At 34.9% G+C, this 25,581-nt stretch overlaps 1 protein-coding gene and 2 pseudogenes across 1 annotated transcript in view; 2 read left to right on the plus strand and 1 right to left on the minus strand.

Annotated features, from left to right (window-relative positions):
* The first annotated feature begins 9,289 nt into the window (after positions 1-9,289).
* LOC121266108 (MDIS1-interacting receptor like kinase 2-like) overlaps positions 9,290-25,581 on the plus strand; it is a 96,091-nt gene continuing 79,799 nt past the window's right edge. The window contains exon 1 of the mRNA XM_041169839.1: positions 9,290-9,583. The gene's annotated coding sequence lies outside the window, so the exon portion shown is untranslated. The remainder of the gene's footprint in view (positions 9,584-25,581) is intronic.
* LOC121265884 lies at positions 9,568-13,143 on the plus strand (annotated as a pseudogene).
* LOC121265885 overlaps positions 13,251-25,581 on the minus strand; it is a 55,957-nt pseudogene continuing 43,626 nt past the window's right edge.

Raw genomic sequence — 25,581 nt, forward strand, 5'->3', positions numbered from 1 at the left:
TAAATCGGCAACTATACTCTTAGATGCCATTTTACCACAATACGCAAAGAATGGATATTACACACACACACACCTAAGAAATCTGCCACGTCCATCCAAGCTAGAAAAATAATAATTTAGACATGTCGCAAGATCGAAAAATCGCTAGGCTTCAGAATCATCTCTTGCGCCACAATATCCAATTATTAAATTTCTAACCTAATTCCTGCGCAAATTTAAAAAAAATATGGGAGAATTAATCATCATAAATCTCAACCATACTCCCACTATCTTAAGTAGTCATCTAGTCCAGTCACATGTAAAGACATAACCTACTAAAATCGCAGTAACCTTTTGGGCCAGTCTACAAGGACAGCTACTCCAACCACAGCAACCTTTTGGGCCAGTCTACAAAGATGGTTCATATAAGACCATTACAGTCCATTTTTCTTGTTCCATCAATACATTTATAGTTCTTACTGGGGTCACTGCAATTCTTTCAGCCTATCATTTACACTGACAATTCTAACTAAGACTACTTAGTGGGAACTTTTCTATTTTATCATTAAAGACTAATGTAGCAACATTCAGGCCTCACATTCATAGATGATAAAATAATCACATATCCACATGTTGAATTCACATATACATGTAATCACATTTAATCTAAACAATTAAATAAAAGATCACATGTAATATAACATAATGGAATAAAAAAAAATAGCATGAATATAACCATATATTCACATGTAATCACATTTAATCTAAAACATTAAATAAAAGATCACATGTAATATAACAATATATCTAAGCATATATTAAATCATGCAAAAAAAAAAAATTTTTTTAATAGAAACGAAATAAATGTATAAGAAATACATTTAAAAAAAAAAACCCCACCTAAACCAAAGGTAAGTCGTAACCCAGTGGTGCGCGCTGCCTTTGATCGATGGTCCTGGGTTCGAGTCCCAGGGATGCCAATTTCATCCTCCCTGGTGACTTTTCCGAACGGTTTTCTCTTAGGTTTTCCCATTAGACAATGTTCACAAGTGGGCAAGATGACCTTAGCGAGATTGCCTATAAGGCCTTCTCTAGCTAACCTAGTCATTCTATCTTGCCCTATATGGCCAAGCCTAGCATGCCATTTATATGAATCCAAATTATCAGATGTAGAAAGAAAAGCAATAAACCTAGAAGATTACCTCACAGGAAATATGAATCCAAAAGAAAAGCAATAAAACCGTCTATATGAATCCAAAACGACATGTTAGAAATACTAGATCAGAATGCTCAGCGGAAGCGATATTACCTCACAGGAAATATCTCAGATCTAGTGCGGTTGTTCCACAGATTCTCCAGTGTCGTTATTTGTCCACGATCTTTGCATCGATGGTGGAGTGTGCTACGTGACAATACCAGAACAATACTCACACGTTCCACAGCCTAGATGCCGTGATTAGAGAGAACCATTTGAGAGAGAGATCACTCTTGATGCAAGTGTCTCTTCCAAATAGGGGGAGAAACTATGTAAATAGCCTCTCTAGTGTAACCCCCTGGCTAGCCATTAAGGGCCAGCCATCAAGCCTCATGAAATGGCTTAAGAGCCACGTCATAACCCCCAAGAGGAGGTGAAGGGGTGCCCACTATGGGTGCCTCTTTCTTACATCTCTCACTCACACATAGTGGGCAAGACCCCAAGTCTGCCTCCCTCAAGATGTTCTCAATCTTGTTCATACTGGCAAATAGGCCGTGCGACCATCGAGCACAGCTGTAAAAGAAAAATGGGAGCACTATACCAAATCTCTCTGAGAGAAGACCAGCATAGCAACATCCCTAAAAGTGTCTCGTTATGCCCTGACTCATTTGGTCATATCAGACTAAGCATCTCTAATCCCTCTCGGGTCCAAATGACTCAGAGCAATTCTCAATCTCCATAAAACATGATGTACTCATAGTTATATTGCAACTCCCAAGAAGCAACATAACTTGCCGGCAATGAGTACAGACCATTATCGATGTGTTACCAAATAGTCTTCCCTTCGCGCTCATGTCATTTAGTTTCAGTCTAGTCGCTTTCCCAGCAATGCCTCTTTAGACCGCATCATACATAGCCATAGATGACATGCCAAAGTAGCAGACACTAAAACATCAATCTCGTGACATAGTCAAAGGTCTCCTAAGGGCATAAATAAATTAAGGTCATCAATTATGATCTACAGGACTCACACGGTGAGGAAGCAGGGAACCATTCACTCACTTCTACTGTTGGTCACAAAAGCACATGTAGTATAAAATACATGTTACGGTGGATTTCTCTTTCCGAAGAAAGAGCGTATATCTAATCTCAATGCACCGTACAGATCTTAGTCTAGTCGCTATCTCAATGCCTAACCCGAGTCCCTCCATTTGCTCGCTATCCAAAGCGCCAAAGAGGATCTCGCATCTGGCTAAACCACAGGCTACATGGATTGTGGGTAACCATGCACGGTCCTTAGACCTCATCTTAGCTCCCACTAAAGCAACATATCTTTTGTGTCTTACAACTTATCCCTCTCTGGACAAGTACCGAGTTACACATTGTCTCATTTTTGCTCGCTACCTCTTTATAGAGCCAAAGGCGATCGCTCGTGTGAGTGAGCCGATCTAAGCCTGTCAATATACATTTTTCACCATAACTCCTAAATTTATGGTGAATGTGTGTGCTTACCAAGGAATGCTTCTAATCACACCACATGATCATAGAACACATCAGTATCATGTGCATGACGAGCAATACTGTGAGGTACAGAGAAATCACATGGTCAACAACAAATTATTAAACCACAACTCTCAAGTGGTGATTAATGACCATTTCTCTCCATGCGCATTCTAATGTGTAGTAACTTTCTAAAACATGCTCCTACCCAGAGACTCAGCTTTTACATGTAAAAGTTCTTTGTACAACCATGAAGTCAGGGATGACTCATCGCGAATCTCGTTTAGGTCAGACTCACAATATAAGCCGTATATTCTAGTCAGCAAGTCTAACTGCGATTTTTAAGAATCTACAAGGTGACCACAAATGTTATTCAGCAAACTTAATTTGCGACTTCAAGGTTTCATATAAATCTCTTGCACTCAACAAAAGCATGTGAGATAACCATAATTTATTTTTCATTAAGGGTAAAGCGATTAGGGCCTTTGCCCCCAAAGACAATCATAATAGTCTAGTCATTACTTTTAACGACAATCGCAGCACAAACTCACTTAACAAAGTAAGCCATATTTACCCTCTAACAAAATCTTAACTTCTAACTCCCATGAGCAAACTATAATGGAAACACCAAACAGTATAGGCAAAACTAGATTCTTTAGTATTTTCCATCTCATTAATTGTCTATGGATTTTGAACAAGAGCTCCTAGAAACTGTTTTTCTTATAAACAGTCACACAAGACATGAAGCCTGAGCTACTTTTCACAAACCCATATCCATCACCTCGTAGTATGGAAAACCTTTTATTAGGCAACAATTAATTATCTAAGATAACCAGTTCACAATATCTCTTATGATGACACTTTTCTAATATTGTCAACAGCGTTCAAAGAACCACATTTTATTCAATATGTCGTTTAATAAAAAAAAAAGGACTAGGTACATTGGGTATCTTTGAATAGATGGTTTGTTTAGACCGCATATAAACAGCACCAGCAGCATTCATTCGCTTTTAGTACCAAAATAGTACTAGCAATAATCATGTGCTCAAAGTACTTCATGCCTAAACATCACAAAAGCTAACCATCTAATTTTCCTATGAGAATCAGCTATTTAACACCTTCATGGATCATATAAATGAAGCAAATCTAAGATTCTATGTTGGGATTCCTACTATGTGAACTCAATACCTTTAGCGGAGCGATATTACAAATATTCTCTTCTAGTCTCTAAACAACGAGAGAATATTGATATAAAGCTACCACGCTATTTAAGAGGATCCTTATATTCTATAACTTTTGGGAGTAACTATCACTAATGGTACACCTTAACTCAAAGGTATACTCCCACTAGCTATTGAATTACTCCCACTATTTTCGGCGATCTTATATAAAAATAATTTTGAAAATATTCAGGTTAAGGTAATGTGGAATGAAACGTGATGAAAACGTTCTTTCTAAAAATAAGTGTTACAAAAAATCCAGAATTCCCCTCCCTCGCCGAAAATACGAGTAATTTTCTTGACTCAACCAAAAAATGATCAAGCTTAGATCCTCTCGATTTTTAATAGAATTCACGTTTGTACAAAATAATCACTCAGCCTTTCTCAAAAGCGAATGAACTCGATTTAAGGACGACAAATAAGAATTACGGCCGCAACCCCATATTACATCAACCCAAGTGTAATGTAACAACTGCTTTGCGCCATAACAACATTCTCAGCAAGTCAATAAACTGCGAGATAATTGTTCTCATCATATAACTCATACGATTGCGATTTTGAAAATATTTTAATTGAAAAATATATTTTCCTAAAAACGTTTTTGGATCGCATTTATATGATGAAACAATATTTTTATTATCTAAGTCCTTAGTGTGCATGTATAGGAACTTTCACATAGAAAATACTCATATTGCATTTTCTCTTTGACTCTTCTAAACTAAGGAGAGGGATCTCATTAGTGAGAAAATCTTCAATTTCTCAAGCTTCACACCCATCATCCTATGCCTCCATGGCATATTTTAATATATCATTTCCCCACCCGAGAAATAATATCACTGAGTCAATGAGTGACCATCCAACTTCTAAACCTCTAGAAATTTTCACTAACACCACTTAATGAGTCTTAAATCAAATTAGGTATAGACTTCTTTATTATCACATTAAAAGCACTAAAAATATCACTTTGTGCAAAAAATGCAATGTGTGTTGTTTTCGTCGCTAACTAGCAATATATCTTCATTTCTCGCTTACTCAATATTTTCATATTCTTCAATCCACTATAGGAGAGAAAAGAAAAAATTTACGAGAAATTATTTTAACCTAAAACCTATCTTGCATCATGCAACCACGAGCAAGATTTTTTGGCTTAATTTAAGTCATACCTAATCATTCAAACTTTTGCCACAGTTACCAAGAAAACCTCCAAGGTGCTTGGTATTACTCTCAAAGGGTGCTCCTAAGTTCATATTTCTACAAGAACCTATTTGTTCTCGTTAGAGAGAAATAAACTTGAGCAAGATATTCAGTATTAATACCACAGAAAGGTGCACTGATAAAACCTTTAAAAAATGAATGTGTCAATCAATAATGTCCTTAACAATATTGCACACTCAAATTTTAATATTCTTACTTGCTAGACATACTAGCAAGTAGATAGTGTATGTGCTTATCTGTGAGTTAATCTAAGTTGCTTCAAGATTATAATACTCAACTTTAAATATGGGAGCAATTTAATCTTTGCGTTACAAAAACAACGCGCAACTTTTGTTATCACCCACAAGATTCAAAGGCAAAATAGTGGTTTAGCTCTATTTGACAGTTGATCCTATCAACTTCTATAAAAATTGTAGTGCATGCGTCCCACGCGCACTTCCAATTTTATTCTAGACTTTTTAGAGGATGACACTCATAACAATCTTTATTTGTTTCCAACTACTGCTCATGGAGGAGATTAATGGGACGATAAAATCGTATAAATAATCTCTAGGCTTTCTTCATGGTTATCTCAAAGTTACTAAACTATGCGCATCTAATTGCACACAGATCTATAAAATTTGCCGTGTTAATCTAAGTTAGAACAAAAATAATTAATACACATCTCAAGATCGAAAATTTGCTAAGCTTCCTAATCATCTATTGTGCCTCAATGTCTAATTATTAATTTCTAATTTAATTTTCGTGCAAATTTATATCACATAGGAGATTAATTCCAAATCAATCTCAACCATACTCCTATTAGGATAAGCAATCTACCGAGTTAGTCACATAAAAAAAATTTCTTCTCTGATCGAAGAAATTCATTTGAGCTAATCAGAAGCATGGACTAATCAAACTCGGGCTACTTAATCCTCTAATTTATCACATTCTTAAAAACTAAAGACAATTCTAAAAAATAGTCTAACAATATAAGTGATAAATTAAGCTCACAATCACATGCAATCACAATACATGTATTAAAAATAATCACATCACATTTCATCCAAAAAATTATTATTCACAAAAATAATAATCTAGGCAATTTATAACATAAAATAAAATGCCAATCAATGCGATAAAACATGGCATCATAATATCATGGAATGCATGTATTCAATAAGCACATGCAAAAAAAATATTTCAGAAAAAATAAATATTTTATGCCACAATCACATGCTGAATTACTAAATAAAATCACAAACATATTAGCACTAACCTGTAGCCCAATGGTTAAGCCCATTGCCTTTGTGTATCAATGAAGACTTGGGTTCAAAACACCACTAAGCATTTTGTCAAAAAAAAAAAAAAAAAATTTGTGCACTGAATTTTGGACAGCAAATGGGCCGCACCCTCATGGGCGCCCAGCTATTGTGCAAGCCTGAGCCAGCTGGGCTTGCGGCCCAAATCACCCAATGACCTTTTTTTTTCCTTTTTTTAAATGAGCTAGACTGCATTTTTAAATATATATATATATAGTTCGGCTTTTCTTTTTCAACCGAAATAAAACAAATAGTTTTGCAGCCCACAGCCCATAAATAATTTAAACCAAAACTGTTTTCCTTAAATTAAAACAGATGGGTTTTGCTAAAACAAAAAAAAACATGGGCCGGACCTAAACCAAAGGTAAGTCGCAACCCAATGGTGCGCGCTGTCTTTGATCGGTGGTCCTGGGTTTGAGTCCCAGGGATGCCAATTTCATCCTCCTTTTTTTTTATTATTATTATAAAAATGGGCCGAATTACCCCAGCCCAGTTTTATAAGAAGAAAAAAAAAATAGTAGCCGTTACACAGCAGCCCTCAGCCGCCGCTAGGGTCTGCCACAAGCAGCTTCAGCTGCTTTATCCGCCGGAGAAACTCCTCCAAGCGGCAGGGTGGTGCCGCAGCACCTCGCAGGTGCGTGTAGCACCTCCGTGGCGCACGTTGCACCTCCGTGGTGAGCGTTGCACCTTCGTGGTGCGCGCTGCACCTCCTGGTGCGTGCTGCACCAGGTACGCGCAGCACCACTGCGTTGGTGTGCGCAACACTAGGTGCGTGCAGCACCTTGCGGTGGTGCGCACAACACCCTTGCGTTGGTGCTCGCAGCACCTTTCAACGCTACCATGGGTTTTTTTTTTTAATCGAGATTATAAAATAAAAAAAAAAAAAGATAAAAGAAAACATCAGACAAATCTCAAGCATATGCGAGAAAAAGTTATAAACTGGAAGCAATTTAAAAAGCTCTGATACGGTGATACCAATGTAAGAATGTACAACGGAAAAATACCTTAAGCTCAGCTTATAAAATTGCTCTACAAGTTTTTCCAGATTGACAAATCTCAAACTTTTCCTCTTAGTGGCGAAGTGTACTACATAGTATAAAACTAGAGTAATACTTAACAAATCCGCAACCTAAATATCTTATCAAGAGAGAACAAAAAGAGAGAAAACTTTTATATATTTCAGATCATCACAAAAACCAATTGAGGGGGACTATATATAGTCCTCCTACACATGGCTGGCCTTAAAGGCCAGCCATCAATTGCCAGCCTTCAATTGCCATTTTGAATGGCAATAACGCATGGCTTTAAGCCATGTGTTACAAGCAAATAACGCATGGCTTAAAGCCATGTGTTACACTGTGATTTAAGGAGGGGGTTAGCCCCACGTGGGTGCCCCTCCATCTAACAATTATAAAATTATTCTTATTGAAAAATAGATCTAACGAATCTCACGAAACTATATCAATTTATATGATTATTTTTGTGTAATCTGTTTATATATGTAATAGTTCTTATACGTATATATAGACAATCTAAATTCTTTAGATATTATTTATTTTTTATAATTTGTTTTAATATTTTTGTTTATCTGAGGTCAGGTTTCTTAGAAGAAAGTACAAAAAAAAAAAGGGAAAAAAATGAGGAGTTAGCGGACAATCATGAAATATTTATATGTAGGTTGATATAATAGTATATTCATATTTCCATGAATGATATTTTTCATTGATTTTTTTTTTTCGATGTAGCGTTATTAAAGTGGTACAAATTCACTGTATAATCATACTTGTTATGAGATTCGTTATAATTATAAAAAACGTCAAAATATATTACGTTTTTTTAAATTGATTCATAAGACAAATTTTAATATTAATAATGTATTGATATATAAAAAGTTTTATTTATCAATTTTTGTAAATATAAATTTTATTATTTTACAAAAGATGAGATATTATTTAATCCAAAATTATACACCAAGATATTTTCGAGGTCATAAAAGGATTGTTTTTTTTTAAAAAAAAAAAATCAAATATCCAATGCAACATTTCAACATTGCAGAGCATTAGCATTGGATTTATAATTTTCATCTTCAAAATTTGATGAAAAGTACATATTTTTCATAAATCCAAAACCTCTTTATCTATAACCCCACGTTGGATTAGTTACTAGTTTCATCAAAATAATAATATAATATTATTTTGTTAATAATAATATTTTTAATTTATTTTTTTCATATTTTACAATTACACTAACTATATGATAATTAATAATTTAATTTGATACTTAAATTATTATTTTCCAACTTAAATATATTGTGGCTCAAAATTGGAAAATAATAATTTAAGTAAATAAAATAATGGTTATAGGGTATGAATAGCGAGTGTTTAAATTTGAAGATAAAGTGAAATGTATTGTAACTAAAAGTTTGACATTTGAGCATATGGTGAATCCAATATCAAGATTTTAAAGCTAAATACTTGTACTCTTACATTATTTTTTCTAAGAGCATTGATTACTGTTTGGAAAAAGGAAAAAGGAAAAAATAAAAAAGAAAGAGACATATCAACGGGAGTTAGTGATCATTGATGAGACGGCTATTATCTTCCTTTCTTCGTCAGTGATTGGCGTACCGAATCCCTTTTAAGTGCCTTTAGTGTCAGATTTCGGCTGTGCTTTGGTATCCTGTCCAGTTTCGAAAAATCTCTCCATCTCTGAACTGTTTTGAAACCACAGGAGCTGAAGGAGAAGTCTTAAGGGTCGATTGTAAGCAATAAACGTGTTCATTCCATGAAAATTTTTGGGACGATTCATTCAATTATTTCATAGGCTTAGCTTGAGAGTATCTTTTCTTATATACAAAAGTCTAGCCTAATACTAATTGGTTATTACTTATTCATAAAAATGGCAGCAACCTCCCTTTCCATTTCCATATCGATAGTGGCAGTGGCTATCTGGATCTTGTTATGTCGATAGTGCTTGGATAATGCACTTCATCAACTTGTTGCTGCTGCATCTGGATCATCTGCCCTTCAACTTAAACAAGCCAAGGCTTTGCAAGAGACTGGGTGGTGGCCATCCACTATTGCCCAAGCCAGTAGTAATTATTCAAGTGCTTGCCACTGGGATGGTATTACTTGCAATGCTGGTGGAAGCGTGATCTTTTCAAAGTTTGCGAGGTCAGTTGATCAAACTCAACTTCTCTTTCTTTCCAAATTTAGACAGTCTTGATCTTAATGGGAACAACCTTACGGGGCTCATCCCATTTGAGATAGGGATGCTAGAAAGTCTAACTTATTTAAACCTTACTTCAAACCTGCTCGTCGGTCCAATCCCTTCCATTATGAGCCATTTAACTAATTTGAGATATTTAGACCTTCGTCAGAATAAAATCAATGGATCCATTCCCTCCGAAATAGGAATGCTGAAAAACCTAACCTCTTTACACCTTTCTTCAAACATGCTCATCGGTCCAATCCTTTCCACTCTGGGTCATTTAACTAATTTGAGATATTTAGACCTTGGTAAGAACAAAATCAATGGATCCATTCCCTTCGAAATAGGAATGCTAAAAGGTCTAACCTCCTTAAGCCTTTATTCCAACAAGCTCGTTGGTCCAATCCCTTCCACAATTGTTCATTTAACTAATTTGAAACATTTGTTCCTTGGTCAAGATAAAATAAATGATCCATTCCCACCGAAATAGGGATGCTAAAAGATTTGACCTTTTTAAGCCTTTATTCCAAAATGTTCGTCGGTCCAATCCCTTCCACAATTGTTCATTTAACTAATTTGAGATCTTTGTTCCTTCGTCAAAATAAAATCAATGGATCCATTCCCTCCAAAATAGGGATGCTAAAAAATTTGACCTATTTAGTCCTTAGTTTGAATATGCTCGTTGGTCCAATTCCTTTCATCTGGGATAATTTAACTTATTTAGAATATTTAGACCTTAGAGCAAACTACTTAACTGGAAGCATTCCCCATCACGAGCATAACCTTTATTGGGTGAGATATGTTAACCTTAGTCATAACTTTATTAGAGGAGAAATACCCGTTGCACTTGGGAGTGTTGCTCGTCTCTCGAGTTTGGATCTTAGCTACAATAATCTTACGGGCCATATCCCCCCTTGTCTCATTTATATAGAAGAAATTGACTTGTCACACAATTCTTTGAAGGGTCGAATTCCAGACGGTTTTGATCGGTATCATAAATCCCACACATTAACTGGCAATAGGGATTTATACGGTCAGTTCAAGATTTTCCCTCCATGTCCCAAAAGCAAAAAGTCAATCATAACCAAAATATAAATGTTTGCTCCCATCACCACTTTCCTCGAATTCCTAGTTATTGGGGGTATTCTCTTGTCTCGTTGTGTGTTTAAGGAAAATCAGTTTGAGTTAAGAAAATCTAAGAATGGGAACTTATTCTCGATATGGAATTATGGCGGACATATTGCATATGAAGACATCATAGAAGCAACTGAGTATTTTGACATCAGATACTGCATTGGAACTAGTGGTTATGGTAGCGTTTACAAAGCAGAATTACCAAGCGGAAATGTGGTTGCCATAAAGAAACTTCATCAAAGAGAGGCTGAAAATCAAGTTTTCTATAGAAGCTTTATAAATTAGGTGAGGGTATTAATAGAGATTCGACATCAGAATATTGTGAAGCTGCATGGGTTCTGTGTACATAAAGGATGCAGATTTTTAATTTATGAGTACATGGAAAGGGGAAGCCTATTTTGTGTCATAAGAAATGTTGATGAAGCTATGGAACTAGATTGGAGCAAGAGGGTAAACATCATCAAATGCAGAGCACACGCCTTATCTTACATGCATCATGAATGCATCCCAGCAATTGTTTATAGAGACATATCATTCAACAACATTTTGTTGAACTCCAAATTCCAAGCTTTAATCTCTGACTTTGGAAATGCTAAACTCCTTGATCCTGACTCCTCCAATCAAACATTGGTTGCTGGTACATATGGTTACATTGCCCCAGGTAGATTGTTAATTGGTTATTTCTACCACAACAATGTCATTTAAATTATTTAATTAAAAATATTGAATACAAGTAGTGGCTTATCTCTCCATCGAATTAAATTAGCCAAAGGTGTGCGTTCATGAGCCCACGCTAAAGCTTCAATCAATTCTTGCCAATATCCACGCCAAGAAATTAAGAACATAAATCCAGTAGCCCAAACAAGATGTCCAAATAAGAACATCCACGCCCAGACTGATAAACTATTCATACCAAAAGGGTTATATCCATTGATAAGTTGTGAAGAGTTTAACCATAGATAATCTCTTAACCATCCCATCAAATAAGTGGAAGATTCATTAAACTGTGAAACGTTACCCTGCCATAATGTGATGTGCTTCCAATGCCAATAAAAAGTAACCCATCCAATGGTATTTAACATCCAGAAAACTGCCAAATAAAATGCGTCCCAAGCCGAAATATCACAAGTACCGCCTCGTCCCGGACCATCGCAAGGAAAACTATAACCAAAATCCTTTTTATCTGGCATTAACTTGGAGCCACGTGCATCTAAAGCACCTTTTACTAAGATCAATGTAGTTGTATGTAAACCTAGAGCAATAGCATGATGAACCAAGAAGTCTCCAGGCCCTATTGTTAAGAATAGTGAATTACTATTCTCATTAATTGCACCATTAGTCATGTATCTAAATATTTTTTAAGATTTTTTTCATTACTTTTTTTTTTTTTTTTGTCAAATTTACAATTTATGAATCGTTATCAGCAATTAAGCTAAAAGATATTAAGTTGATAAAACTAAAAAGACATGTAATAAAATCTAATATCCCAATAATCTTAAATTTTAAATTTAATTATATATATTTGTTCTTCATTTAATTATATGTTTAGCAAAATCGCATATATTATTTAATAATAATACATTTGGAGAGTGGGTAATGAAACTATATAGGAATAGTTTGCAATTAGCAATAATATAATAATACAATAGCTTCCTATAATCAAATTATATCCTCTATCGCAAAAAAAATTAAAAAATAAGTAGTTGAAGCTAGAACTCTTTTTTGTGAACTTTGTTTATTTTTCAGAATATTATATAATGAAGTTGTCACGTCTTTATATTCTCTCTTTAAAAGACTTATATTGTGAAAACTAAAGATTATTATCAATAACTTGATTAAATTTTATTCTTCATTCAATAATTTTACTGTTAGAATAAAAGTATCAAATTAATTAGATGTATTACTATTCATTGACTGTATTTAGTCATTCTCAATGTTTTTTTTTTCTTTTTCTATAGAGTTTGCCTACACGATAACAGTTACAGAAAAATGCGATATATATAGCTTTGGAGTGGTGGTATTAGAAGTATTAATGGGAAGGTATTCAGGAGAACTCCTATCCTCATTATCATCATCATCGTCATCATCTCAAAATATGATGCTAAATGAAATATTAGACCAATGCCTACAACCTCCAAATCATCTAATTGGACAAGAGATTTTGCTTATCGCTACAATAGCATTTGCATGCTTGCACACTCAGCCAAAGTCTCGACCTGAAATGAAATGTGTGTCACAAGAATTTCTCTTGCAAGAAGTTGAATGCCATACCCTTGACTACAGTTTCACTCCCGCAACTGAAGAAACAAGCGGCATATATGGCAGGATCAAGATTTTCTTATTGTTAGGGTGTTTTGTGTGCTTTCAAGGTGTTGTTTACATTTCTTGATCTTTTTTCAAGAAAAATATTATTTGTAAGCATTCTAAATCACCCCATAAACCTGAAGTACTCACTGTTGAAGGTACGAAGCAGCTGGAACAAAACAGTGCTGGTGTGTTTGTATGAGTTAAGTGTGCAAATAGAAAGTAGAAGTGAATTAAGTAAAATCTAATAGAGAATTTCAGTAGATTCGTCATTTCTTCTTCATGATGAACAACAAGCTTTCAAAATATCTTTGATATCAAGGTCATCCCCAGCTTCTTTGTCCTACTCAAAAATAAATAAACAAATTTTACATCTAGTTAGAGTAATACCTAGCATAAGAGCTCAAAACTTTAAAGTCTTGAGTGGAGTCTTTTAATACTCCTCTCTGATCTTCATTTTACAAGAAATTATGTTTAGATAAGGTTATAGGAAGTGTAAAAACATACAAATAAATTTGTCTGTGGTTTAGGAAAAAAAGGAAATCTCTGATAAATACCAAATATATGACAATGGTCATATTGATGATTAACCATGTTCTAGGCATGAGGACAAAAGAGAAAGGTGGCAGGCTATGATGAGGAACTTAATTACCTTATGAACGTATGAGATGTTAGTTTTGCCAGGACCAGCAACTATAATTCCACCTTGCTGCCTAAGAAACAACAAACTACCACTTGTTAATTTTAAAAAAAGGAAAAAAAATCATGAGTAAGAAAAAAGTATTTTCTACCCTTGCAGCAGACAACTCATATTTGACAAGCTTAGCAAAAATAGATAAAAATCATTAAACCAACTGTCTTATTGAAGGCAAGCACTATAATCTATACACTTTTATACTTCTTTTTCAATTTACCCATTAGTGTAGAGTCAACTGTTGCCAGATTTTTTTGGTGGTTTACTTGGGATCTTGTTTAAGCCACCAAGGGGATTTAGTTGTGATGGATCTAGGTTCTGTTAATAATACCATTAAGTCAAGTCAGGATGCAGGTTTTGTTGATAGTTGCTAGGAGTTCAACAAAAGCACATAAGCTGGTTTTTTGATATCATCATAAAAAATAAAAAAAAATGGACACGGTAGTTGCAACAAGATGTTATTGCATACCATACACCTCTAGTCATGGTGTCCTTTTCAAATAAAAGCTTCCAGTCTTGTCAATAACCTTCCATGTATAACTGCATTATCTTAAGACTTGCCTGCAGTGTCACAGAAACATCTAAACTAAGAATTCTTAGATGCACTCACAAAGTGCTAATATTCACAAACAACTTATGTAAGCCACAAGTACTAGTAGAGTTACCAAAAAGGGATTTTCACATACTTTAGGAGTAAATGTAGTTGAAACCCCTGAGACAAAGTGTAAAGACTGATACGATGAGTGGGTCAGGTCGGCATAAACTTCTGAAATAAACAACAAGTTTTATTAGCATGCTGCAAATTTAAGACACATTACAATATTTGATGTTGGAAGGTATAGACTTCACAATATAAAATTGAACAGATTTCTCTTTCATTCTTTTACACCCCGCTTTGATGAGTAGTAAGGTCTTTCCACAATGTAGGCTGCTACTTAACAACATAAATGACACCGTCATTGCTACCATCACAGAACCTTCACCATCTCATCCTCATCATTATCACATTATTGTTGTTATCATCATCATCAATTCGCAATGGAAACAATGGTTCCATATCCACACTTATTTCTATAGCATAAAATTGAATAGATTTCTCTTTCATTCTTTTACACCCTTGCTTTGATGAGTAATAAGGCATTTTCACAATATAGGCTGCTTTGCAACAACAAGAATGACACTGTCATTGCTGCCATCACCAAACCTTCACCATCTCATCCTCATCATTATCACATTATTGCGTTATCATCATCATTAATTGGCAACATAAACAATGGTTCCATATTCACACAGACCCCTTTATTATAGAGTTGAAATAACAAGATATAAACACTATAAGAACTTAAATTTAGACAAGAAATTTAAAAAGAAAACAAACTAGAACCAAAAGTGCACATGTAATTGACCCATGGACACCATCTAATCTCCATGTTTCCATTTTACTCCACTGACAGTAAAACCAAAGTAAAACTTGATGTACCATGTTGATATGATAGAATTGATGTAGAATACAAATTCTTCAAAAACATATTTCCTTTGAATTTTGTTTGCTCAGTAAATGCTCTTGCCAGCATAAAATTACTGCTACCAGTTACTTCAAAAATTTATGTTATTTCCTTGATAAAATATTGGGACAAAGGGTGAGAAATGATTTCAGTGAAGCATAACATTGTTTCTCACATATTTACCCTTAAAAAGCATATGAAAAGTGCCATTGGTTTCCTCATGAAACTTCCATACATATTTACAATCACCCTTATTCTAAGGATGGCATATTGACACCCAACAAATACACGAGCACCAAATTATTGTATACTTAATTCATCAATTAAGTCTTACTAAAGCAAGTATTAGCAGTTCAATTAATCATCAGTACATACATGATCAATACTATCAGGTTCTATTACAACTGAAGTCACAATTGATGCATCCATTATATCTTGTCAACATAACATATATATCAGTACTACATTGACATAAGCACTTCCCACTTATCGTTTTGAACCAACAAAAATTTAGGGGGAAGATGCCAATAAGTTATTAAGTCGTTTTGTTTTTTTTTTTTTTTACTACCTGTAAGGGTAAGAGGGGGTAACCAGAAGTGTCTTCCCTACCTAGATGTGAATATAGTAGCACCCTACCAGCTGGGAACTGGACAGGAGTGGCCTAGACAGAGAGAAGCCTCAGACACTCCTTCAAGTCGAGTTTGAACCACAACTTGGACCCTAGCCCTCCTAGGGAATTCAATGAAACCTTATATAGCTAATACTAATAGTCTAAGATTAATCCATATTCGGATTCAAGCTCAGGATCTAGTACATGTGAAACCACTTAAGCATAAACCAAGAACTATTGAGCCACCACCCTTGGTGGTAGGTAATTAAGTCTTCTATAAGCTACAGGAACTCATCCTAAAGCTAACTATGTATTGCCCTCCCTTGGAGACATCCATTCAATTGACTTGAAGCTAGTAGTGATGTAAAATAAAAGATTTTCATCTTCACAAATCCAGCAATTTTTAAATAGTATCGACGTTTTCATCTATTTTATGCTCCTCAACAATCCTATCTGAGTAGCTAGTAGCTAGTTTTGTTGTTAAGAGAATTCACATTGGTTTATGCATATGCATATGCAAAATCACATCTTTTAGAGATTCACTTTGCCATTAAAGCAAAACTCTCACATTGGCTTATGCATATTGGAAGTAAAATAAAATATTATTATTTTATTACTAATAATTTTTTGCCTAATTCTTTTTTGTATAGACTTTGTAATTAGCACGTATTGGGTTAATACATGTACTACTTTAATACATGCAATTAGCACCCAAAAAAATTCCATTAGCACCCAGTACATGTATTAACCTGTACTCAGAACCTGTACATGTGTCATGTATTAGCATCTAGTACATGTATTAATACAATTTCATGCATCCAAATTTAGCAATTTCATATATAATGAAATACATCAAATTTATATACACCAAAAATGAATCTCATGTGCTCATAAACAGCACATATTAACATGTACTCAGAACTTACATGTGACTAATATCAACTTCATAATTTTGTGCTCAAAAGAAGTTTGTAATGTGAACTTAATACAAATTCCATGTATCAAAATCCACTTGATACAAGTTCCAAAAAGTTGACTGTGATAAAAATTCATTACAATACAAATTTCTCCAAGATCATTACAATACAAATTTCCAACAACAGTATAGAACAAAAATAGTCTAGAATACACCAAAGCAGCAACCAAGGACCTTTGGCTTAAAGATGAGGCCACCAAGGTGTAAAGCAGCAGCAATATCCAGCAACCACCAGCAAGTCCTCCAGCAGCTCCACCACCAGCAATCACCAACAACTCCTCCAGCGGCTCCACCACCAGCAAGCAGCATCAAAAACCAAACCCCACCAACAACAAAATACACTCAATCGATTAGTACCCACCCACCACAAACCACCAACAAGCTACAATTCCATATAGAGGTACAAAAAATGATTTCCATTTCATAGCAACCAGCAGTACAACAATACCCAAAACATGTAGCACTACAGTCAAAAAACAAATATGAAAAAATGCACAAAACAAAGCATAAAACTATGTACGAGATATGGCCTTATGCCTTTGTTCCTCAATTATTTCCATTTGAAGATTATGGAAATACTCTTGCTACACAAAATTCATGGAACCAATATCCAATTTCATAATTTTCATATCAGTTCTCCTCTTCTTTTAAGCTAATATTATAGATCTTTCTTATTGAGCCTTAATTTCGATTTCAACCTTTCTCTTCTTAATAGCCAGTAACTCATAATTGTGATTGTCTAACCACATTATTGATTCTTTTCTCTCCAACATATGAATCTTCCTATCATGTGTCATTTCCCTTAAGGCATCACCAAATTCATTATGTTCTATTTCCCTAGCTTGGAAGCATTCCTTCAACTTGGGCCATGGAACCACAAAATTTATTGACACATTTTTGAATGGTTGACCACCGATTGGTCAAAGAGGGTAGAAATCGTTCTTGACCGTTAGGTTTTCTATAGGCGGAGTAGTAATCATAAATTCTACTCCACAATTCTGTGGAGGTTTGGTCAGTCCCCCATATAGAATCTATACTAACGTTAAGTCAAGCTGAAATGAGGAGAGTATCTCCTCAACAGCAAGTGCTCTTGACTGCATAAAATTACTACAACCAATTACTTCAAAGATTTATGTTATTTCCTTGATAAAAAATTGGGACAAAGGGTGAGAAATGATTTTAGTGAAGCATAACATTGTTAGTCACATATTTACCCTTGAAAAACATATGAAAATTGCCATTGGTTTCCTCATGAAACTTCCATACATAGTTACAATCACCTTTATTCCAAGGTGGCATATTGACACCCAACAAATACACGAGCACCTAATTATTGTATTCTTAATTCATCTATTAAGTCTTACTGAAGCAAGTATCAACAGTTCAATTAATCATCAGTACATACATGATCAATACTACTAGTTCAATGAAAACCAAAGCCACATCTGATGCATCCATTATATCTTCTCAACATATCATATAAATCAGTATACATTAACATAAGCACTTCCCACTTGTCATTTTAAACCAACAGAAATTCAAGGGGAAGATGCCAATAAGTTATTAAGTCTTTCCTTTTTACTACCTGTAAGGGTATGAGGGAGTGACCAGAAGTGGCTTCCCTACCTAGATGTGAACATAGTAGCACCCTACCAGCTGGGAACCGAACAAGAGTGGCCTAGATGGAGAGAAGCCTCAGACGCTCCTTCAAGTCGAGTTTGAACCACAACTTGGACCCTAGCCTTCCTAGGGAATTCAATGAAACCATAGATAGCAAATACTAATAGTCTAAGGTTAATCCATATTTGGATTCAAGCTCAGGATCTAGCACATGTCAAACACTTAAGCGTAACCCAAGAACTATTGAGCCACCACCCTTGGTGGTAGGTAATTAAGTCTTCTATAGGCTACAGGAACTTATCCTAAAGCTAATTATGTATTGCCCTCTCCTGGAGACATCCATTCAATTGACTTGAAGCTGGTAGTGATGTAAAATAAAAGTTTTTCATCTTCACAGATCCAGAAATTTTTAATTAGTATCGACGTTTTCATCTATTTTATGCTCCTCAACAATCCTATCCGAGTAGCTAGTAGCTAGTTTTGTTGTTAAGAGCATTCACATTGATTTATGCATATGCATATGCAAAATCACCTCTTTTAGAGATCCACTTTGCCATTCAAGCAAAACTCTCATATTGGCTTATGCATATTTGAAGTAAAATAATAATAAAATATTTAGAGTAGAGATTATTGGTCGAAAGTGTGGTAGACAGAGAAGTCACCATGGATGGATGCTCGAAGGACAAGTAGAAACTCCGCCCAAGGACTCTGGTTGGAGTAGAGATTATTGGGTGGCTTCGTGACTGTTGGTCGTAATTGTGGGAAATGGATTTACACGTGGCAACACTCTGGTTGGTCAAAATGCTTCAATATTAGAAATCGCGTGGTTATGCTTTGGCAATTAAACTGCATGATGTTTCGTTGCGTTCTAGTAAACTACTTGTCGCTCCTAGAATTTGATCCAAATTCGGTTTCTTCTTTCTCCCCTCCCCCTCTAGTGGGGGCCCTTACCCTCTTTGAAGAGATGCTTTAATCTTCAGCCATTGTATCCGATGCCAATCCTCCTTTCGCCACTCTTGTCCCTCCAGAAGCTTGACCATAATCTAATCCGCTGCAATGGTCTCAAGGATAGAAATTTCCAGTGGGTATTACTGGGCTCCTCAGCTTGGGAATGGGAACCTTCACCAGCCGCCTATCTAACATTCTCGATATACCCCGCATCGCTAATGACAATCTCATCTCCTCCAGCCCCCTCTCTCAATTGGTTTTTTTGTCAAGTCCCTGATATGTTCGTTGGAGCTCATATTACTTTGGATTCTTATTATTTTTCATGCAGGCTAGCTATAGAAGTGAGTTAATTTTATCCATTTTTTCAATTTTTTTTTTCTATTCTGAAATCTCTGATTCTTGCTTACTATTTAGCAAAATGGTTTTTAGCTAGTTTGACGCTAAAAGAAACTATATCCGCTAATGTTTCAATATTATTAGTTCTTAATTACGTTACATCTGTCATGCTCGTATCATTTGTTGATATATTTGGGAGTTCTTGCAATTAATATCCATGACTCTGCTAGAATATTCCTTGAAGTAGATCAAGTTTTAACTCAAAATTATAGAGCTTCTCATCATATATGTTTCTATTCGATATTTGTGATGATTTAATTGTTTGATTTGTGACAAGTAGCTAAGAATCACTTTATTTGAACTATGAGCTGTCGGGATTGCCATGAATTATTAGTGTTGTTTATGTTTTAATGTTTTGTGTTAATTAGACTCTGTTTGTTTGGTTCTAAAGTTATTTTTGTAAAACTGTTTTTCTCGTTTTCTGGTATTTGATTGGGTTTTGAGAGGGCTGGTCAACTGAAATTGATACGGTGAGCAAAAATTCCAGCTTTGTTTTAAAGATTGGTTTCAAACTCAAAATATTTTGAAAACCAACTCAAAAATTTTAAAAACCAACTTATGCCATTGCATGCCGTCTATCCACAACCAAAATCTCCCAATATTAGCCATAGAATGAGGGACGAAGGGGAACATATACATATATACAATGTGTAACTTTGACCATAAAGAAAAAATAAAAAAGAATAATAAGCTGTAAATTACATACAGGATCCATAACATAATAGTTATACTTCAAAACAAATAGAGCCTGGCTGTTTTTATGCCTTACATCCCCTTGTTTGGGAGGGGGAATGAGATTTAAAAAAAAAATTAAAATATGTAATAATTCATCCCCTTGTTTGGGAGTTTAACTAGCTAGGAGGGATCATTCCCTCATTTGAAATTAGTTTGTAAACGGAATGGGTAGGTGAGAATATATGTGACGCCCCCAAATTCCGTTTCGGATCGGACGGACATTTGAAGCGTCGAGACATGCAACACAAGGTTACCTACCCCCATTCATGACATATAAGATGCAATGTTCCTAACATGCATCTAGCATTATGCAATATTCGCAGCGGATAATTTTTTTTTTCTTTAGCAATACTATGCACCAAACTTATAATGTCCCAAATACTTAAAACATACTTCATACATAAAGACATACTAAACAACTGAGATCACAACACTAGTCCAAAAGGGCTGTGAACAAAACAGTACTGGAGATTGAACTCCACAAAATACAAGTAGTAATCTAAGGTAACTACATCTACGTCACACCGTCGCTTAGTCAACCGTTTCCAGTGGGTCGATTTCTGGTTCTCCTTCTGATCCTGCAACAAGATCTACCATTCGGGGGAATGGTAGTTGAGACTACCACAGTGAGATTTGATTACAAATCTCAGTAAGTTAACAAAAAACTCCCACACAGGTTAATGATGCATGCATGACAATAAAGGTATGAATGCACAACTCAAGTCAATAGTAAACAAAACATAACTTGACATAACATGGCATGAAATAATAAGCATAACGTGACTTGACATAACATGGCATGAGCTGACATAACTTGAACTGAAACTGAAACTTAGCTTGACATGACATAAACTTGAAACTTGACATGAACATAAACTTGAACATAACATAACGTGAAACATGACTTGAACATGAAATACATGAACTTGGAATCTTATTCAGTAGACTTAATCATTAAAGTGACCATACGGGTGCTACACAGGTCCCCTTGAGCCGTGTGTCCCTGCCGATTACTGAATCACAACACAGGTGTCTATACCAGCTGTGAGTGCGTTAATACGTACTCCACAGTTGTTGTGGCCCCACGTATCCTACGTGTCACAATTGCTGTGTCTCACGTAGTGTATGCTCCACAGTTGTTGTGGCCCCATGAATTGTTTGTGCCACACTTGCTGTGGACACACATAAAATAAAGCTTGGCTCCATCGGCGTTAGTGTCTGGCGTGCTCCGGTGACCAGCTAGTTAGGCCCAATTCGCAACCTGTTGACTGTACTTCGTCAACCTAGGGAATTTCACACCTATTTAGACACTCCAGCGTGAACAAAGGAGTTTCACTAGGATATTACCCCATCCTAGCGCTTAGGATTGTGATTAACATGAATAACTTAATAAGACTGTTCTCGAGATATACAAACTATATTCGAGACGGAATGACATGAATACGAAATGACAAAAGTCCCGACGTAGCGTAACATAACGTGAACGTAAGATGATAGGCATGACATACTTAGAGACATACTTGTAACAAAAAATATTTTATAACATGGCATACATGTAACAGACATTATTTCGTAACATGGCATAACATATAACTGACAATATTCCGTGACATGGCATAACATGTGACAGTAAAAATTACGTGACATGAAATACATGTAACAGATGTCATACTTAACTTAACATGACATACTTGCAATCCATAGCAATGTATAGAAATACGTGATAGAATATCTTGTGTAACAGATGAATAATTCATGACAGAATAAATTCTATGTAACAGATAAATATGTAATGACTTGGCATGGAACATATGATAACATGCATACATACACTTTAGTTCCCTTACTTATCACTCATACACATTAAACTGATAGTAAGTTAAAAGCTAACTTACCTCGATCTTCGCGCTTCTAGACAAAACTCAAGTGCGATCACGAGAAACTGAAAGTAGTGATTTCTAAAAAAATTAGAATTAATCACTAACAGTTAGGAATATGGAAAAATATCGACTTAGAGTAAAATTACCATTTTACCCTCTACATGTGAGAAAATGACCATTTTGCCCCTAACTTAAGGATTTTGCATCCTAACTCCAAAAATCACCAAAATTTACATACATTATATAAATTTTGACCTAAGCTCAAATATCAATTCAGAAAAATTTAAAACTAAGCACAACCATTACAACACTATAGACCCGAAACTTACAAAGGCTATTTCCTTTGATTTTTGTTGTAATTCTTTCAAATCAAGACTCATGATTAAACCAAAAAATTTTCTTCTAATATACTCATAACATATTCCTAAGAATAATCATGTTTTGAATCATGGACAAAAGTCATCAAAATCACTAAAAACCATACTTGAACTTTTTGGCTTTTCTTCTAAGTTCAAAACATATTTTTGTTTCTAACTTGTTTTGATCAACCTCTTGATCCATGACTTATAAAGATGTAATCATCAAACCAAAACATCACATGATTTAAAAAGGTGTCCTAAAACAGGTCCAAGCTTCAAACTCAAGATCACATGGTTAAACATCAACCAAAACATAATTTTTAGCCAAGAACATAATCACTTTGGCCTAACCGAAAATCTCCTTGCATAAAATTCCATATCTTCGAAACTAACTTCAAATATCTTCAAGATAACATTCTAACATGTATATAAGAGGCTTAGGATTCTCCAATAAAAATATCAAAGCCATAGGAATAAGATTAAACCATAAAAGACTTAAACTTTCTCAAAACAGAAACTGTTTTTCCTCTTCCAGTTTCTAAGTTTCTAGATCTAAGAAAAGTTTTCACCAAAACTTTTAATCATGCATCAAATACTCAACCAATAGGCATATACACATGCTAACAGTACTCCATAAAAATTTCGGACGAATATCTATTCATTAGCTTGGTCAAAACTCCAAAATATAACACACTCTCTAGTTTACCGCCCAGAATGACCTTTCTAGGGTTTAAACAACTTTTTACCAATCAAATGATCTCTAAATGGAACAAATAAGGTATCCACGTAAACTAGACTCAGAAAGGAAAAACTTTCATGAAGGAAAAGTTTCTAGAAAACACTTAAAAAAGCTTCGAAACAGGTGTACAAAAGAGATAAGAAAAACTGTCCGAGAGTGTCTTTTGTGTTCTATAAGGAAGAGTGTAAAGGAGGGTTGCTTTTCGTGGGAAGTGGACTGGAGATCCTCTTACACAGGTTATGAAAAGTGATAGGACTGAATGGAAGCTTGAGTGTTGGCCTTTTCTTCTCATTACAATAAACAAAAATCAACCCAAGATCTTTTCTCAAGGTGAAGTGTAAAAGTGTAATGTGGTCAAATTCGTGGGTCTTAATGGGCCTAAACCGAATGGGCCTAAATTTTGGGGTTTAAAGAGGGTTTGGGTTGCTATCAAGCCCAGATCCAATATCACTTGGCCTAATCAATTTTTCAAGGTTAACAAGGTTGGATAATGATGTTCTAACACAAGTTTGAAGGATAAATAGCATGTGGAAGTGATTAAACACAATGCTATAAATCGGATTAGAAAGGGTTTGAAGGCCAACTTTAGGGTTTGGAGAAACCCTTTAGGGTTTCAGTTTCAATCAAGCTTTTGGGGTTTCAATTGGATTCCAACCATTTAGAGTTTCGCTAGGATTGAAACACTTTTTGGTCTGGTACAAGTTGGTTGATCAGATGAAACAAAGTTTTGCTTAGGTGGCATGATCTCACACCTTAAGTTCCTTCACAAATCTATCTAATGGTTCCTCTTTATGCCAACTGTCTAATACTATTAACTAAGTGTGGCTATGATCTTGCAAAGTGTCCAAATAAAACTTCTCTAATCTAATTTGGACATTCTACACTGTGATTCTGAAAACACTGCATTAGGTGCGCTTACCAAGGTTACTATTCACTCCCAAAAAAAGAATCATAAACTTAGCACTGAAAATTCCAAAATATTCATATTAACCTACGGTGAAAATCGTTTACCAAAATTCAACCCCGAAGTGCTCCTAAAAAAAGTTTCATAGTTTCTAACAGGCGTTTCGTCCGAAAATATGAAAATAGACTTATTGCGCCATAAAATTCTAAATAATCAAATGAGTCTAATGATGCAGACCAAAACACATTCTGATACTTATAACTATCTCAAATAAATAGAATCGCACTTCTATCACAATTGTGAGTGATAACACTGACTATGTTGACAGACTAAAACCTATGCGATTGGTCGATTCGTAAAAACTTACGAAGTTTTCACGAGATTCCTAAAGCCAATAGAAATTCCACTTTTGAATTTTTAGCGGGCTGTTACAATATACATTCCTTTTGTTTTCCCCTCAAAGACTCGATTGTTCATTCGCACAAAATTGGAAGGAATCTAAGGAATAGAAGTCATAAAATCTTGACCAAGATTATTATGATACCCCTTTTATTTTGTTAGAAGGCCGTATTACCACCCCTCTTCATGCCATGAAATACACATCTAGACACCTCTTCACCTTATTGCTATTTAGCTCTATGTTATAAACATTGTAACTTATGTTATCAAATGAGAAATTGTTAAATTTCATTTCATGGAACATTTGCTATATTATTGCGTGTCCTTTTTCACTACTATGTGTGTGTGTTTATATATATATATAAATATATATATATATATATATTATGATAATGTAGTGTAGAAGTTAATTGCTAAAATCCCCAAGGACATTAAAAAGAATAAGATGAAAAATAAATAGAAGACATCGAAAAGAATTGGTGAATACCATGACATGGTTTAGGAAGCTTTTAGTGGATTTGGTTGGAAGGATTCTTTAACATGTGACAAGTTGAAACTGGAGTTTTAGAGCCATGATAAATTGCTATATTTTCGTGAGTCTATTTTTATTACAAAGATTTATATTTGTTTACATAGTACTAATAATGTTTTTTTAGTGTCTAAATTTGTAGTCAATAAATGGTTGACAATACATATTTTCATTAGAACTGTTCAAAAACACGGCCCGGTCAGGAACATGGGAAACCATATTTCGGTTC

Source organism: Juglans microcarpa x Juglans regia, chromosome 5D, assembly GCF_004785595.1.
Source record: "Juglans microcarpa x Juglans regia isolate MS1-56 chromosome 5D, Jm3101_v1.0, whole genome shotgun sequence".
NCBI lineage: Eukaryota > Viridiplantae > Streptophyta > Magnoliopsida > Fagales > Juglandaceae > Juglans > Juglans microcarpa x Juglans regia.